The sequence below is a fragment of the Neophocaena asiaeorientalis genome, unplaced genomic scaffold (assembly GCF_003031525.2).
Source record: "Neophocaena asiaeorientalis asiaeorientalis breed wild unplaced genomic scaffold, Neophocaena_asiaeorientalis_V1.1 scaffold127, whole genome shotgun sequence".
NCBI classification, from domain to species: domain Eukaryota; kingdom Metazoa; phylum Chordata; class Mammalia; order Artiodactyla; family Phocoenidae; genus Neophocaena; species Neophocaena asiaeorientalis.
In genome coordinates this window covers 3,159,621-3,178,174 of record NW_020175414.1, presented here as the reverse complement: position 1 = coordinate 3,178,174, position 18,554 = coordinate 3,159,621, and the positions used below count along the sequence as shown (strand labels likewise).

The 18,554-nt window shown below is 36.5% G+C and overlaps 1 pseudogene; it reads left to right on the top strand.

The window, feature by feature from the left end:
* Positions 1-1,569: 1,569 nt before the first annotated feature.
* On the top strand, positions 1,570-10,211 carry LOC112414648 (60S ribosomal protein L31 pseudogene; annotated as a pseudogene).
* Positions 10,212-18,554: the final 8,343 nt, after the last annotated feature.

Below are 18,554 nucleotides of genomic sequence, written 5' to 3'. Positions count from 1 at the left end.
GGCTTAACGTTAGATAATTACATGAGAATACTGAGAAACATGTAACTCATATTGATCAATAATTAAGGAGCATATGTTATAAACTAAAAAAAAGAATTAATAAGCAACAGATAAATGTGTTAAAATCTATCAATAGTAATAATTTTTCCCAAATGGTTCTGTAATTACAAAAAAAAAATTACATGTACATATCTTATATACATTAACTCTCATATCTAATTTCAACATTTTCAAAGACTGAGTCATTTATTTTATTGTTGTTCTTAGATCACTATTCTGTCATATTAGTAGAAAATTAACCTTCATTAACACCATATACTAAGCACCTATAATATGTGAGGTGTTATTCTATGTGGTTAAGATACAGTGGTGATCAAGATAAACAGGTCTGTATGTTCAAGGAACATACCCTCCAGTAGCAAGAAGATACCTTGGAAAAGATCATTTGTAGTGCTTTGAGAGGCGGTATACCCAGTGGTAGTGAGCATACCAAAGATATCAATGAAGTGACATATATAGGGTAAATAGCTACAGCTCCCCTCCCTAGAAAAGTTGATGTTTAAGCTGAGACTTAAAGGATGAATCTGAACTAGGGAAGCAAAATGTCAAATCAGAGTAGTAGGTATGGGGAGGTGCAAATAAAAAGGCCTTGAGGAGAAAGAAAGGAATGAGCAAAGTCAATCACAAAAGGTAAATCTGCAAGGCTGATGGAATTCAGGTCACAAACGTATTTTTAGGCCATAAAAAATTCTGAACTTTATGCTAAAAGTGAGTTCTAAGTAGGAAAAAATGTGATCAGATTTGTATTTCATAATAATTAATATTGTTATTCTAATTTTATTAGAATAGAAAAGAAGAGTAGAATTAGAAAAAGAGAAGTTTGAAGGCAAGACATGCTTAAGAGACTGTTGACAGGTACTTAAATTCAATCAGGTAGAGGGTATTCAGGTAAATAGGATGGATATATAGTGAGCAAGAGACTTGTGGCCTATGACAAAATATTATTGAAATTATAGACCACAGGTAAGGAAGTGACTGAGAAATAGGAAAGTGTGGAATGGTCCATAGGATGGAGATTTTAATGATATGAAAGCATAGATATGATAAAAGTACTGAAGTGTTTAAAGTGGAAAAGTTCACATTATCTGATTTAGTGATTTCAGAGATTGAAGATTTTCAGGTGATAGCAAGGTAGATGGAGAAGGAAGCTGAGCAGAATGCAGAGGGGAAAAAAAAAACCAAAACAATGGAGACGTATGGATTATAAAGCAGGGAGGCCAGGATATTGAACAGATCATAAAACCTTTCTGATGTTCAAAGGAAGATTTTGAACAAGGGGTAAGTCTTCAAGGAATGAAGTAGAGTATCTAGTTAGTTGAAAATAAACAGAAACAGAGATAGAGATAGAAGATTGAAGCTGGACAAAAGACAAATGTCTTTGCACAAAAGGCAAAGACATTTTATATGCACATTTTATTTATTTATTTAGTTAGTTAACATCTTTATTGGAGTATAGTTGTTTTAAAATGGTGTGTTAATTTCTGCTTTATAACAAAGTGAATCAGCTATATGTCTACATATATCCCCATATCCCCTCCCTCTTGGATCTCCTTCCCACCCTCCCTATCCCACCACTGTAGGTGGTCACAAAGCACCGAACTGATCTCCCTGTGCTAGGTAGCTGCTTCCCACTAGCTATCTATTTTACATTTGATAGTGTATATATGTCCATGCCACTCTCTCACTTCGTCCCAGCTTACCCTTCCCACTCCCCGTATCCTCAAGCCCATTCTCTACATCTGCATCTTTTCTCCTGTCCTGCCTGTAGGTTCGTCAGAACCATTTTTTTTTTTTTTTTTAGATTGCATATGTACGTGTTAGCATAAGGTATTTGTTTTTCTCTTTCTAACTTAGCCCACTCTGTATGACAGACTCTAGGTCCATCCACCTCACTACAAATAACTGAATTTTGTTTCCTTTTACGGCTGAGTAATATTCCAACGTATATATGTGCCACATCTTCTTTATCCATTCATCTGTTGATGGACACTTAGGTTGCTTCCATGTCCTGGCTATTGTAAATAGAGCTGCAATGGACATTGGGGTGCATGTCCCTTTTTGAATTATGGTTTTCTCAGGGAATATGTCCAGTAGTGGGATTGCTGGGTCATATGAAAGGTCTAATTTTAGTTCTGGGAACTTCCATACAGTTCTCCATAGTGGCTGTATCAATTTACTTTCCTAACAATAGTGCTAGAGGGTACCCTTTACTCCACACCCTCTCCAACGTTTATCATTCGTAGCTTTTTTGATGACTGCCATTCTGACTGATGTGAGGTGATACCAGTGCAAAACTGGTGCAGTTTTGATTTGCATTTCTCTAATGATTAGTGTTGTTGAGCATTCTTTCATGTGTTTGTTGGCTATCTGTATATCTATCCTCTTTGGAGAAATGTCTATTTAAGTCTTCTGCCCATTTTTGGATTGAGTTTTTGTTTTTTTGATATTGAACTGAATGAGCTGCTTGTAAATTTGGGAGATTAATACATTGTCAGTTGCTTCATTTGAAAATAGTTTCTCCCATTCTGAGGGTTGTCTTTTCATTTTGTTTATGTTTTTGTTTGCTGTGCAAAAGCTTTGAAGTTTCGTTAGGTCCCATTTGTTTATTTCTGTTTTTATTTCCATTTCTCTAGGAGGTGGGTCAAAAAGGATCTTGCTGTGATTTATGTAATAGAGGGTTCTGCCTATGTTTTCCTCTAAGAGTTTGATAGTGTCTGGTTTTATATTTAGGTCTTTAATCAACTTTGAGTTTATTTTTGTGTATGGTGTCAGGGAGAGTTCTAATTTCATTCTTTTACATGAAACTGTCCAGTTTTCCCAGCATAACTTATTGAAGAGGCTGTCCTTTCTCCATTTTATATTCTTGTCTCCTTTATCAAAAATAAGGTGACCATATGTGCGTGGGTTTATCTCTGGGCTTTCTATCCTGTTCCATTGATCTATATTTCTGTTTTTGTGCCAGTACCATACTGTCTTGATTACTATAGCTCTGTAGTATAGTCTGAAGTCTGGGTTCCTGATTCCTCCAGCTCTGTTTTTCTTTCTCAAGGTTGCTTTGGCTATTCAGGGTCTTTTGTGTTTCCAAACAAAGCGTGAGCTTTTTTGTTCTAGTTCTGTGAAAAAAGCCATTGGTAGTTTGATAGGGATTGCATTGAATCTGTAGATTGCTCTGGGTAGTATAGTCATTTTCAAAATGTTGATTCTTCCAATCCAAGAACATGGTATATCTCTCTATCTTTTTGTGTCATCTTTCATTTCTTTCATCAGTGTCTTATAGTTTTCTGCATTCAGGTCTTTTGTCTCCTTAGATAGGTTTATTCCTAGGTATTTTATTCTTTTTGTTACAATGGTAAATGGGAGTGTTTCCTTAATTTCTCTTTCAGATTTTTAATCAATAGTGTATAGGAATGCAAGAAATTTCTGTGCATTAATTTTGTATCCTTCTGCTTTACCAAATTCATTGATTAGCTCTAGTAGTTTTCTGGTAGCATCTTTAGGATTCTCTATGTATAATATCATGTCATCTGCGAACTGACAGCTTTACTTCTTCTTTTCCAATTTGGATTGCTTTTATTTCTTTTTCTTCTCTGATTGCTGTGGCTAAAACTTCCAAAACTATGTTGAAACACAGTGGTCAGAGTGGACAACCTTGTCTTGTTCCTGATCTTAGTGCAAATGATTTCACTTTTTCACCATTGAGAATGATGTTGGCTGTGGGTTTGTCATACATGGCCTTTATTTTGTTGAGGTAATTTCCCTCTATGCCTACTTTCTGGAAGTTTTTTTTTTTTTTTTTATTATAAATAGGTGTTGAATTTTTTCAAAAGCTTTTTCTACATCTATTGAGATAATCATATGGTTTTTACCCTTCAATTTCTTAACATGGTGTATCACACTGATTGCTTTGTATATATGGAAGAATCCTTGCATTGCTGGGATAAACCCCACTTCATTATGGTCTACGATCCTTTTAATGTTCTGTTGGATTCTGTTTGCTAGTATTTTATTGAGGATATTTACATCTGTATTCATTAGTGATATTGGTCTGTAGTTTTCTTTCTTTGTGACATCTTTGTCTGGTTTTGGTTTCTGGGTGATGGTGGCCACATAGATTGGGTTTGGGAGTGTTCCTCTCTCTGCTATATTTTGGAAGAGTTTGAGAAGGACAGGTGTTACCTCTTATCTAAATGTTTAATAGAATTCACCTGTGGAGCCGTCTTGTCCTGGGCTTTTGTTTGTTGGTAGATTTTTAAACACAGTCTCAGTTTCACTACTTGTGGTTGGTCTGTTTCTATTTTCTATTTCTTCCTGGTTCAGTTTCAGAATTTTTTGCTTTGCTAAGAATTTGTCCATTTCTTCCAGGTTGTCCCTTTTATTGGCATACAGTTGCTTGTAGTAATCTCCTTTGTATTTCTGCAGTGTCAGTTGTTACTTCTCCTTTTTCCATTCTAATTCTATTGTATTGAGTCTTCTCCCTTCTTTTCTTGATGTGTCTGGCTAATGGTTTATCAATTTTGTTTATCTTCTCACGAACCACCTTTTAGTTTTATTGATCTTTGCTATCGTTTCCTTCATTTCTTTTTCATTTATTTCTGATCTGATCTTTATGATTTCTTTCCTTCTGCTAACTTTGGGGTTTTTTTTTTTGTTGTTGTTCTTCTTTCTCCTGTTGCTTCAGGTGTAAGCTTAGGTTGTTTATTTGAGATGTCTTTTGTTTCTTGAGGTAGGATTCTATTGCTATAAACTTCCCTCTTAGAACTGCTTTTGCTGCATCCCATAGGTTTCGGGTCATCGTGTTTTCATTGTCATTTGTTTATAGGTATTATTTGTATTTCTTCTTTGTTTTCTTCAGTTATCTCTTGGTTATTAAGTGCCATATTGTTTAGCTCCATGTATTTGTATTTTTTACTGTTTTTTCCTGTAATTGATATATAGTCTAATAGTGTTGTGGTCAGAAAAGATACTTGATATGATTTCAATTTTCTTAAATTTACCAAGGCTTGATTTGTGACCCAAGATAAGAATGTGTATTCTGTTGTTTTTGGGTGTAATGTCCTATAAATGTCAACTAAATCTATCTTGTTTAATGTGTCATTTAAAGATTCTTTTTCCTAATTTACTTTCATTTTGTATGATCTGTCCATTGCTGAAAGTGGGGTGTTAGTGTCCCATACTATGATTGTGTGACTGTCAATTTCCCCTTTTATGACTGTTAGTATTTGCCTATTGAGGTGCTCCTATTTTGGATGCATAAATATTTACAATTTTTATATCTTCTTCTTGGATTCATCCCTTGATCATTCTGTAGTATCCTTCTTTGTCTCTTGTAGTAGTCTTTATTTTGAAGTCTATTTTGTCTGATATGAGAATTGGTACTCCAGATTTCTTTTGATTTCCATTTTCATGGAATATCTTTTTTCATCCCCTCACTTTCAGTCTGTATGTGTTCCTAGGTCTGAAGTGGGTCTCTTGTAGGCAACATACATATGAGTCTTGTTTTGTATCCATCAGGCAGTCTATGTGTTTTGGTTGAAACATTTAATCTATTTACATTTAACGTAAGTATCGTTATGTATGTTCCTGTTACCATGTTCTTAATTGTTTTGCGTTTGTTATTGTAGGTCTTTTCCTTCTCTTATGTTTCCTGCCTAAAAAAGTTCCTTTAGCATTTGTTGTAAACCTGGTTTTGTGGTGCCAAATTCTCTTGGCTTTTGCTTGTCTGTAAAGCTTTTAATTTCTCCATTGAATCTGAATGAGATTCTTGCCAGGTAGAGTAATCTTGGTTGTAGATTTTTCCCTTTCTTCACTTTATGTCTTGCCACTCCCTTTTGGCTTGCAGAGTTTCTGCTGAAAGATCAGCTGTTAAGCTTATGGGGATTTTCCTGTATGCCATTTGTTGTTTTTCCCTTGTTGCTTTTAATATTTGTTCTTTGTATTTAATTTTGATAGTTTGTTTAATATGTGTCTTTGCATGTTGTCCTTGTATTTATCCTGTATGGGACCTTCTGTGCCTCCTGGATTTGATTGACTATTTCCTTTCACATATTAGGAAAGTTTTCAACTATAAGCTCTTGAAATATTTTTTTCAGTCCCTTTCTTTTTCTCCTCTTCTTCTGGGACCCCTATAATTCAAATGTTGATGTGTTTAGTGTTGTCACAGGGGTCTCTGAGACTTTCCTTAATTCTTTTCATTCTTTTTTCTTTATTCTGCTCCATGGTAGTTATTTCCACTGTTTTATCTTCGCTGTCACTTATCCGTTCTTCTACCTCAGTTATTCAGCTGTTGATTCATTCTAGAGAATTTTTTAATTTCATTTATTGTGTTGTTCATCATTGTTTGCTTGCTCTTTAGTTTTCTAGGTCCTTGTTAAACGTGTCTTGCATATTTCTCCATTCTATTTCCAAGATTTTGGGTCATGTTTACTATCATTTCTCTGAATTCTTTTTCAGGTAATTGCCTATTTCCTCTTTATTTGTTTTGCCTGGTCAGTTTTTACCTTGTTCCTTCATCTACTATGTGTTTCTCTGTCTTCTCATTTTGCTTAACTTACTGTGTTTGTGATCTCCTTTTTGCAGGCTGCAGGTTTGTAGTTCCCCTTGTTTTTGGTGTCTGCCCCCAGTGGCTAAGGTTTGTTCAGTGGGTTGTGTAGGCTTCATGATGGAGGGGACTGGTGCCTGTATTGTGGTTGATGAGGCTGGATCTTGTCTCTCTGGTTGTCAGGACCACGTCCTGTGGTGTGTTTTGGGGTGTCTATGATATTATGATTTTAGGCAGCCTCTCTGTTAATATGTGTGGCTGTGTTACTGTCTTGCTAGTTGTTTGGCATAAGGTGTCCAGCACTTTAGCTTGCTCGTTTTTTAAGTAGAGTTGGGTCTTAGCCTTGAGATGGGGATACCTGAGAGAGCTTTCACCATTTGAAATTACATAGATCCTGGAGGTCTCTGGTGGCCATATGTCCTGAACTCAGCTCTCCCTCCTCAGAGGCACAAACCTGACATGCAGCCAGAGCACAAAGACCCTGTTAGTCACATGGCTCAGAAGCAATGAAGAAAAAAAAGAAATAAAGGCATAATAAAATAATTAAAATAAAAAATATTAAAAATAAAAAAAAATAAAAGTAATAAAAAAAGAGAAAGGAAGAAGAGAGTAACCAAACCAAAAAAGAAATCCACCAATGATAGCAAGTGCTAAAAACTTTACCAAAAAAAAAAAAAAAGGACAGTCAGAACCCTAGGACAAATGGTTAAAGCAAAGCTATACAGACAAAATCACACAAAAAAGCACACAAATACACAGTCACAGAAAGAGAAAAAGGAAAAAAAAATGTATATTTCTCTCTCTCTCTCTATATATATAAAGGAAGAGAGCAACCAAATTAATAAACAAATCTACGAATGATAATAAACTCTAGATACGAAACTAAGATAAACATAAAACCAGAAACAACTTAAATGCAGAAATCAAACCTAAAGTGTACAGTTGCTCCCAAAGGCCACCCCCTCAATTTTGGGATGATTCGTTGTCTATTCAGGTATTCCATAGATGCAGGATACATCTCGTTGACTGTCGAGATTTAATCCTCTGCTCCTGAGGCTGCTGGGAGGAATTTCCCTTTCTTTTCTTCATTCTCACAGCTCCTGGGGTTCAGCTTTGGGTTTGACCCTGGCTCTGCCTGTAGGTCGTCTGAGGGCATCTGTCCTTTGCTCAGAAGTGACAGTGTTAAAGTAGCAGCTGATTAGGGGGCTCTGGCACATTCTAGCTGAGGGGAGGGAGGGGTACGGATTGAGAAGCGAGTCTCCGGTGGCAGATGCCAGCATGATGTTGCAACAACATGAGGTTTTCAATGTGTTCTACCGGCGAAGCTGTCTCTGGATCTCAGGACCCTGGCAGTGGGGGGCTGCACAGGCTTCCAGGAGGGGTGGTGTGGATAGTAACCTGTGCTTGCAATACAAGCTTCTTGGTGGCTGCAGCAGCTGCGTTAGTGCTTCATGCCTGTCTCTGGTGTACGTGCTGATAGCCATGGCTTGTGCCCATCTCTAGAGCTTGTTTAGGTGGTGGTGTGAATCTCCTGTCCTCGTGCACCCCAAAACAATGGTCTCTTGCCTCTTGGGCAATTCCAGACTTTCTCCCAGGCGCCCTCCTGGCTAACTGTGGTTCACCCCCCTTCAGGCTGTATTCAGGCAGCCAACCCTGGTTCTCTCCATGGGATCTGACCTCCAAAGCCAGAGCCTCAGCTCCGAGCCCATGCCCCCCCCCCACAGTGGGTGAGCAGACATGCCTCTCAGGTTGGTGAGTGCTGGTCAGTACTGATCCTCTGTGCAGGAATCTCTCTGCTTTGCCCTCTGTACACCTATTGTTCCACTCTCCTCCGTGGCTCTGAAGCTTCCTCCCAGCCAAACCCAGTCTCCTCCAGTGAAGGGGCTTCCTAGTGTGTGGAAACTTTTCCTCCTTCACAGTTCCCTCCCAGAGTTGTAGGTCCTGTCCCTATTGATTTGTCTCTGTTTTTTTTTTTTTTTTTTTTTTTTTTTTTTTTTTCTGTTTCTCTAGCCAGGTATGGGAGTTTCTTGCCTTTTGGGAAGTCTGAGATCTTCTGCCAGCATTCAGTAGGTGTTCTGTAGGAGTTGTTCCACATGTAGATGTATTTCTTTTGTATTTGTGGAGAAGAAGGTGATCTCCACGTCTTACTCCTCCACCTTCTTGAAGGTTTCCTCCGCTCTTATTTTTATAATAAAAAAGTGAAATTGTTCCATTGAATCATTTTCTATTTAAATCAAATAAAAATGCCCTGAGAAACATTTCAGTTGTTCAATTCACATGTTCCCTTCAGAAATAGACAAGGTGTATTTCCTGAGATAAGAAAAGCTTTATAAATCTCCACCTCAGTAATTTGCTTCTGAGTTGCAACTATGTCCAGTCTTCATTTATTCCTTCTCGAATGCTTTTCCATTTTCTTCATAGATCTGAGTTTCTGATCTATATAATTTTCCTTCTCCCTTTTTCTTTTCCTTTGTGCTTAGTTTGTCTCATGTACTCATAGAGTGTCATGTGCAGAGACCTTGGACCCGGCACCTCAGACCAGAGTTTCCAGTGTGAAATGGCTGTGGCAACACCTCAGCTCTAGATGGTGTGCAGAAGCGCTGTCCAGGACACTCAACTCATGATGGCAGAAGCAGGTCATGTGCAGAGCCACTGCACCTGGCACTGTACTCTGGAAGCTGAGCAGCACAGCTGTGCCTGCCTTATGAGAACTCTGCCCCTTTCCCTCTGAAGAAGCCCTAGCTATATGTATATTTTTTAATAAAAGTATGGACTAGTAATGTCATTGAAGATTAAGGAGATCTGTTTTAACTCTTCACACATAATTACGATGAGTGACTGAGAAAGACTAGTGTTTGTAAAAAATGACAGGTTCCAACTAGGTTCAAATTGTGAAAGTAAGGTTTAACGAAATATTTAAAAGTGTGGGGACTTCCCTGGTGGCGCAGTGATTGAGATCGAGAGTCTGCCTGCCAATGCAGGGGACATGGGTTCGTGCCCCGGTCCGGGAGGATCCTACATGCCGCAGAGCAGCTGGGCCCATGAGCCATGGTCTCTGAGCCTGTGCATCCAGAGTCTGTGCTCCACAATGGAAGAGGCCACAGCAGTGAGAGGCCCACATACCACCAAAAAAAAAAAAAAAAAAAGAAAAGTGTGGGGGCATGTGCTTTCCACCTGGGCCTGGCAGAATGGCTCCTGCAAAGAAGGGTGGCAAGAAGGGTCTTTCTACCATCAATGAGGTGGCGACCAAAGAATATAGCATCAATATCCCGAAGCGCATCCATGGAGTGGGTTTCTAGAAGTGTGCCCCTTGTACACTCAAAGAGATTTGGGAATTTGCCATGAAGGAGATGGGAATGTCAGATGCGCACATTGACACCAGGGTCAACATAATTGTCTGGGCCAAGGGAATAAGGAATATCTCCTAGGTGTCTCTGTGTAGCTGTTCAGAAATGAAGTTGAAGATTCAGCTAACAATTTCTATACATTCCTTACCTATGTACCTGTCACCATTTGAAAAACACTACAGGCAATCAATGTGGATGAGAACTCACCACTGATTGTGAGTAAAGTCATAAAACCATACACAAAAATGTGTAGGAGACACTGTTAATCATATACATGAGGTCTTAAAGAGCATAATAGGAAATCTGGGAAGGAAAGAAAGACCTCAAAAACTGGATTTTGAATGAATTTGTATCAACACAATATGGAAATAACTTGAAGTAAAAGCAAATTATCAAAGGAATTTACATATTGAATGGCTTAAAAGGAAAGTAGGGAAATATAGTGTATATTTTGCTCTCACAAACTTGTGAATTATTTCTAGCTAAGTCACTTTAACAGTTAGTTCTGAGATATGTAATATGCAGACTTTCAATTAATATTGTTTACGATCCTGAAATTTTCTTATTAGGATTTCTTCTTTGGTCATATATTCAGCATAACTCAAGAAGTTTTTATGCATATTTTGTGAATCTATTATATTTAATGAAAACCCATTTGTTATTTTTATCTGAAAAGATGACAATACCTTCTTTTTTAAATCATTTCTTTTTCATTTTTTATTTGAAAATTTTGAATGTACACAAAGAGCGAAAAAGAAAAGTATAATGATCCCTCATTACCATCATCCAGCAGCAAAAATTATCAATATGTTGCCAAACTTGATTCATCTATACCTCCCACTTTCCATTCTGTGCTTGTTATTTTTATTTAACAGCTTTACTGAGGTATACAATTCATAGAATTCACCCGTTGTAACAGTACAAGTTGATGATTTTTAGTAAATTTATACAGATGTTCAAAAATTACCACAATCTTGTTTTAAAACATTTTCATCACCCCAACAAATCCCCATAGACCCCCTCCTCACCACCTCCTTCCTTGCCTGTTTATGGTCAATTCCTGCTCCAAATCTGAGTTCCAGGTAACCTTTGATCTGCTTTATATCTCTGTAGTGTTGCCTCTTCTGGATGCTTCATATATAGAGAATTATACAATATGTAATCTTTTGTTTCTGGATTCTTCCACTTAGCATAATATTTTTTAGGTTCATCCATGTTGTAGCCTATATAAGTACTTCAATTATTTTTTATTACTGAAGAGTATTCCAGTATACAGATAGACCATATTTTGTTTATGTACTCACAAATTGATGCATATTTGAATGTAGGTTGGGGATTTTGTGTTATAAAAATGCTATGAACATTCATTTAAAAGTTCTTTTGTGTACATAGATTCATTTTTCTTGGGTAGATACATAGGTGTGGAATTGCTGGGATATATGGTAGTTTTGTAAGAAACTGAAAGCTTGTGTTCTAAAGCAGTTACACCAGTTTACATCTCTACCACCAATGTGTGAGAGTTCCAGTTTCTCCACATTCTCCTCAACACTTGCTTTTGTTTCCATTTTATTATAGTCATTTGACTGCATAGGAAGTGGTATCCATTGTGGTTTTAATTTTCATGTCCCTAATGACTAATGATGTGGAGCAAATTGAGTTATTTTTAGTGAGGTGGATGGACATAGAATCTGTCACACAGAGTGAAGTAAGTCAGAAAGAGAAAAACAAATACGTATGCTAACACAAATATATGAAATCTAAAAAAAAAAAAAAAGTCATGAAGAACCTAGGAGCAAGATAGGAATAAAGATGCAGACCTACATATGTATATGTATAACTGATTCACTTTGTTATAAAGCAGAAACTAACACACCATTGTAAAGCAATTATACCCCAATAAAGATGTTAAAAAAAAAGATGTAGACCTACTAGAGAATGGACTTGAGGATATCAGGAGGGGGAAGGGTAAGCTGGGACAAAGTGAGAGAGTGGCATGGACATATATACACTACCAAATGTAAAATAGATAGCTAGTGGGAAGCAGCTGCATAGCACAGGCAGATCAGCACTCGGTGCTTTGTGACCACCAAGAGGGGTGGCATAGGGAGGGTGGGAGAGAGGCTCAAGAGTGAGGGATTATGAGGATATATGTATACATATAGCCAATGCACTTTGTTATACAGCAGAAACTAAAACAGCATTGTAAAGCAATTATATTCCAATAAACATGATAAAAATATATCATTAATCAAATGTAAGGACAACCACAGACTGGATTCAGAAAAATTTGCAAGTCATATATCTCATAAGGGATTTATGTCTAGAACATTAAAAAAACAAAACTCTTGTGTCTCAGAAATAAGAAAAACAACCCAATTAATACATGAGCACAATACTTGAATAGACTTTCAATAGAGAAAATATATGAAGGGCTAATAAGTACATTAAAAGATGCTCCACAGCAATACCTTCTCATAACATCTGTTGAAGGTTAGATCTAAATTAAATAGATCATAAATTTTGAGGGGGGAGGGGAAAAGAATAGCAAGATCAATGCTTCTTTTCTTATAAATCTGTGAAAATCTTTTGCCAAGTGCTCTCATTTTTTAATCTTGCTCTAGTATGAAACAGCTTATCATTTTTGTATATTATATTGAGCACACTAATTTTTGGTTCATTTTTAAATTTTTTTTACTTATTTTGTTAGTAAACAAGTCTTTACTGAGGCACTGCTGCATATGCAACAACAAGTGAAGGGCTTTGAGTAATAATGAAAAACAAGTACCCTCTAGGGGCTTAAAGCTTCATTGGCTATGCATGGCCCATACACATGAATCAGTTTAAAAACAAGATATTGAAATATGAAGAGTTAGTATGTGCTACAGATTATATGCCACTTTCAAAAAACAGTGAAATAACAGTAATACAATCAAAGTAGATATTTTGGGAAGGAAAATTTGTGAATGATTTTTCAAATGTTATTTACAGCTCTTACGAAAAAAGAACCATTTCTTCATGGTTCATTCTTCATGGAGAATGTCTTTTGTGTTCACACTGAGTTTCAATAACCTTTTTTAGCTACCAGCACAAACTCAGCAAGAAAATTAGGTGAGAACAGCCAGCTCTACCCACCACCAGTCCCTTCCATCAAGAAACTTGCACAAGCCTCTTAGATAGCCACATCCACCAGAGGACAGACAGCAGAAGAAAGAATGACAATCCTGCAGTGTGTGGAACAAAACCACATTCACAGAAAGATAGACAAGATGAAAAGGCAGAGGGCTATGTACCAGATGAAGAAACAAGATAAAACCCCAGAAAAACAACTAAATGAAGTGGAGATAGGCAACCTTCCAGAAAAATAATTCAGAATAATGATAGTGAAGATGATCCAGGACTTAGGAAAAAGAATGAATGCAAAGATCAAGAAGATGCAATAAATGTTTAACAAAGACCTAGAAGAATTAAAGAGCAAACAGAGATGAATAACACAATAACTGAAAGGAAAACTACACTTGAAGGAATAAATAGAAAAACTGAGGCGGAAGAACAGATAAGTGACCTCGAAGACAGAATGGTGGAATTCACTGCTGTGGAACAGAATAAAGAAAAAAAGAATGAAAAGAAATGAAGACAGCCTAAGAGACATCTGGGAAAACATTAGAAGCAAAAACATTCGCATTGTGGGGGTGCCAGAAGGAGAAGAGGGAGATAAAGGCCCTGTGAAAATATCTGAAGATAATATAGTTGAAAACTTCCCTAACATGGGAAAGGAAATAGCCACTCAAGTTCATGAACAGAGTCCCATACAGGACACACCAATGGAGAAACATGCCAATACACAGTAATCAAATTAGCAAAAATTAAAGACAAAATATTGAAAGTGGCAAGGGAAAAATGACAAATAACATACAAGGGAACTCCCATAAGGTTAGCAGCTAATTTATCAGCAGAAACTCTACAAGCCAGAAGGGAGTGGCCTGATATACTTAAAGTGATGAAAGGGGAGAACTTACAACCAAGATTACTCTACTCAGCAAGAATCTCATTCAGATTCGATGTTTTACAGACAAGCAAAAGCTAAGAGAATTCAGCACCAACAAACCAGCTCTACAACAAATGCTAAAGGAACTTCTCTAAGTGGGAAACACAAGAGTAGAAAAGGACCTACAAAAACAAACCCAAAACAATTAAGAAAATGGTCATAGGAACATACATATCGATAATTACCTTAAACGTGAATGGATTAAATGCTGGATATCAGGAGGGGGAAGGGTAAGCTGGGACAAAGTGAGAGAGTGGCATGGACATATATACACTACCAAATGTAAAATAGATAGCTAGTGGGAAGCAGCTGCATAGCACAGGCAGATCAGCACTCGGTGCTTTGTGACCACCAAGAGGGGTGGCATAGGGAGGGTGGGAGAGAGGCTCAAGAGTGAGGGATTATGAGGATATATGTATACATATAGCCAATGCACTTTGTTATACAGCAGAAACTAAAACAGCATTGTAAAGCAATTATATTCCAATAAACATGATAAAAATATATCATTAATCAAATGTAAGGACAACCACAGACTGGATTCAGAAAAATTTGCAAGTCATATATCTCATAAGGGATTTATGTCTAGAACATTAAAAAAACAAAACTCTTGTGTCTCAGAAATAAGAAAAACAACCCAATTAATACATGAGCACAATACTTGAATAGACTTTCAATAGAGAAAATATATGAAGGGCTAATAAGTACATTAAAAGATGCTCCACAGCAATACCTTCTCATAACATCTGTTGAAGGTTAGATCTAAATTAAATAGATCATAAATTTTGAGGGGGGAGGGGAAAAGAATAGCAAGATCAATGCTTCTTTTCTTATAAATCTGTGAAAATCTTTTGCCAAGTGCTCTCATTTTTTAATCTTGCTCTAGTATGAAACAGCTTATCATTTTTGTATATTATATTGAGCACACTAATTTTTGGTTCATTTTTAAATTTTTTTTACTTATTTTGTTAGTAAACAAGTCTTTACTGAGGCACTGCTGCATATGCAACAACAAGTGAAGGGCTTTGAGTAATAATGAAAAACAAGTACCCTCTAGGGGCTTAAAGCTTCATTGGCTATGCATGGCCCATACACATGAATCAGTTTAAAAACAAGATATTGAAATATGAAGAGTTAGTATGTGCTACAGATTATATGCCACTTTCAAAAAACAGTGAAATAACAGTAATACAATCAAAGTAGATATTTTGGGAAGGAAAATTTGTGAATGATTTTTCAAATGTTATTTACAGCTCTTACGAAAAAAGAACCATTTCTTCATGGTTCATTCTTCATGGAGAATGTCTTTTGTGTTCACACTGAGTTTCAATAACCTTTTTTAGCTACCAGCACAAACTCAGCAAGAAAATTAGGTGAGAACAGCCAGCTCTACCCACCACCAGTCCCTTCCATCAAGAAACTTGCACAAGCCTCTTAGATAGCCACATCCACCAGAGGACAGACAGCAGAAGAAAGAATGACAATCCTGCAGTGTGTGGAACAAAACCACATTCACAGAAAGATAGACAAGATGAAAAGGCAGAGGGCTATGTACCAGATGAAGAAACAAGATAAAACCCCAGAAAAACAACTAAATGAAGTGGAGATAGGCAACCTTCCAGAAAAATAATTCAGAATAATGATAGTGAAGATGATCCAGGACTTAGGAAAAAGAATGAATGCAAAGATCAAGAAGATGCAATAAATGTTTAACAAAGACCTAGAAGAATTAAAGAGCAAACAGAGATGAATAACACAATAACTGAAAGGAAAACTACACTTGAAGGAATAAATAGAAAAACTGAGGCGGAAGAACAGATAAGTGACCTCGAAGACAGAATGGTGGAATTCACTGCTGTGGAACAGAATAAAGAAAAAAAGAATGAAAAGAAATGAAGACAGCCTAAGAGACATCTGGGAAAACATTAGAAGCAAAAACATTCGCATTGTGGGGGTGCCAGAAGGAGAAGAGGGAGATAAAGGCCCTGTGAAAATATCTGAAGATAATATAGTTGAAAACTTCCCTAACATGGGAAAGGAAATAGCCACTCAAGTTCATGAACAGAGTCCCATACAGGACACACCAATGGAGAAACATGCCAATACACAGTAATCAAATTAGCAAAAATTAAAGACAAAATATTGAAAGTGGCAAGGGAAAAATGACAAATAACATACAAGGGAACTCCCATAAGGTTAGCAGCTAATTTATCAGCAGAAACTCTACAAGCCAGAAGGGAGTGGCCTGATATACTTAAAGTGATGAAAGGGGAGAACTTACAACCAAGATTACTCTACTCAGCAAGAATCTCATTCAGATTCGATGGAGAAATCAAAAGTTTTACAGACAAGCAAAAGATAAGAGAATTCAGCACCACAAAACCAGCTCTACAACAAATGCTAAAGGAACTTCTCTAAGTGGGAAACACAAGAGTAGAAAAGGACCTACAAAAACAAACCCAAAACAATTAAGAAAATGGTCATAGGAACATACATATCGATAATTACCTTAAACGTGAATGGATTAAATGCTCCAAACAAAAGAAACAGGCTTGCTGAATGGATACAAAAACAAGACACATATATATACTGTCTACAAGAGACCCACTTCAGACCTAGGGATACATACAAACTGAAAGTGAGGGGATGGAAAAAGATATTCCATGCAAATGGAAATCAAAAGAAAGCTGGAGTAGCAATGCTCATATCAGATAAAATAGACTTTAAAATAAAGAATGTTACAAAAGACAAGGAAGGACACCGCATAATGATCAAGGGATCAATCCAAGAAGAATAACAATTATAAATATATATACAACCAACATAGGAGCACCTTAATACATAAGGCAACTTCTAACAGCTGTAGAAGAGGAAATCGACAGTAACTCAATAACAGTGGGGGACATTAACACCTCACTTACACCAATGGACAGATCATCCAAAATAAAAATAGAAAAGGAAACAGAAGCTTTAAATGACACAATAGACCAGATAGGCTTAATTGATATTTATACTACATTCCATCCAAAAACAGCAGATTACAGTTTCTTCTCAAGTGCACACGGAATATTCTGCAGGATAGGTCACATCTTGGGTCACAAATCAAGCCTCAATAAATTTAAGAAAATTGAAATCCTATCAAGCATCTTTTCTGAACATAACACTATGATATTAGAAATGAATTACAGGGAAAAAACATAAAGAATACAAACATATGGATGCTAAACCATACGTTACTAAATAACCAATAGATCACTGAATAAATCAAAGAGAAAAAAAATACCTAGAGACAAATGCCAAAGAAAACCTGATGATCCAAAACCTATGGGAAGCAGCAAAATCAGTTCTAAGAGGGAAGTTTATAGCTATACAAGCCTACCTCAAGAAACAAGAAAAAGCTCAAATAAACAATCTAACCTTATGCTTGAAGGAACTACAGAAAGAATATAAAACAAACAAACAAACAAACAAACTAAAGTTAGCAGAAGGAAAGAAATCATAAAGATCAGAACAGAAATAAATGAAAATAGAAACAAAGAAAACAATAGCTAAGATCAATAAAACTAAAAGCTGGTTCTTTGAGAAGATAAATAAAATTGATAAAGCATTAGCCAGACTCATCAAGAAAAAGAGGGAGAGGACTCAAATCAATAAAATTAGAAATGAAAAAGGAGAAGTTACAATAGACACCACAGAAATACAAAGCATCCTAAGGGACTACTACAAGCAACTCTATGCCAATAAAATGGACAACCTGGAGGAAATGGAAAATTCTTAGAAAGGTATAACCTCCAAGACCGAACCAGGAAGAAATAGAAAATATGAACAGATGACTCACAAGCAATGAAATTGAGACTGTGATTCAAAATCTTCCAAAAAACAGAAGTCCAGTACCAGATGGCTTCACAGGTGAATTCTATCAAACATTTAGAGAAGAGCTAACAACCATGCTTCTCAAACTCCTACAAAAACTTGCAGAGGAAGGAACACTCCCAAAATCATTCTAAGAGTCCACCATCAACCTGATACCAAAACCAGACAAAGATACTACAAAAAAAGAAAAATACAGAACAATATCACTGATGAATATAGATGCAAAAATTCTCAACAAAATTCTAGCAAACAGGCTCCAACAACACATTAAAAGGATCATACTCCATGATCAAGTGGGATTTATTTCAGGGATGCAAGGATTCCTCAATATATGCAAATCAATCAATGTGATTAAACCATATTAACAAAATGAAGAATAAAAACCATATGATCATCTCAATAGATGCAGAAAAAGCTTTTGACAAAATTTAACACTCATTTATGATAAAAAAAATCTCCAGAAAGTGGGCATAGAGGGAACCTACCTCAACATAATAAAGGCAATTAAGACAAACCCACAGGACACATCATACTCAATGGTGTAAAACTGAAAGCATTTCCTCTAAAATCAGGAACAAGAGAAGGTTGTCCAGTGTCACCACTATTTTTCAACATAGTTTTGAAAGTCCTAGCCATGGCAATCAGAGAAGAAAAAGAAATAAAAAGAATACAAATTGGAAAAGAAGAAGTA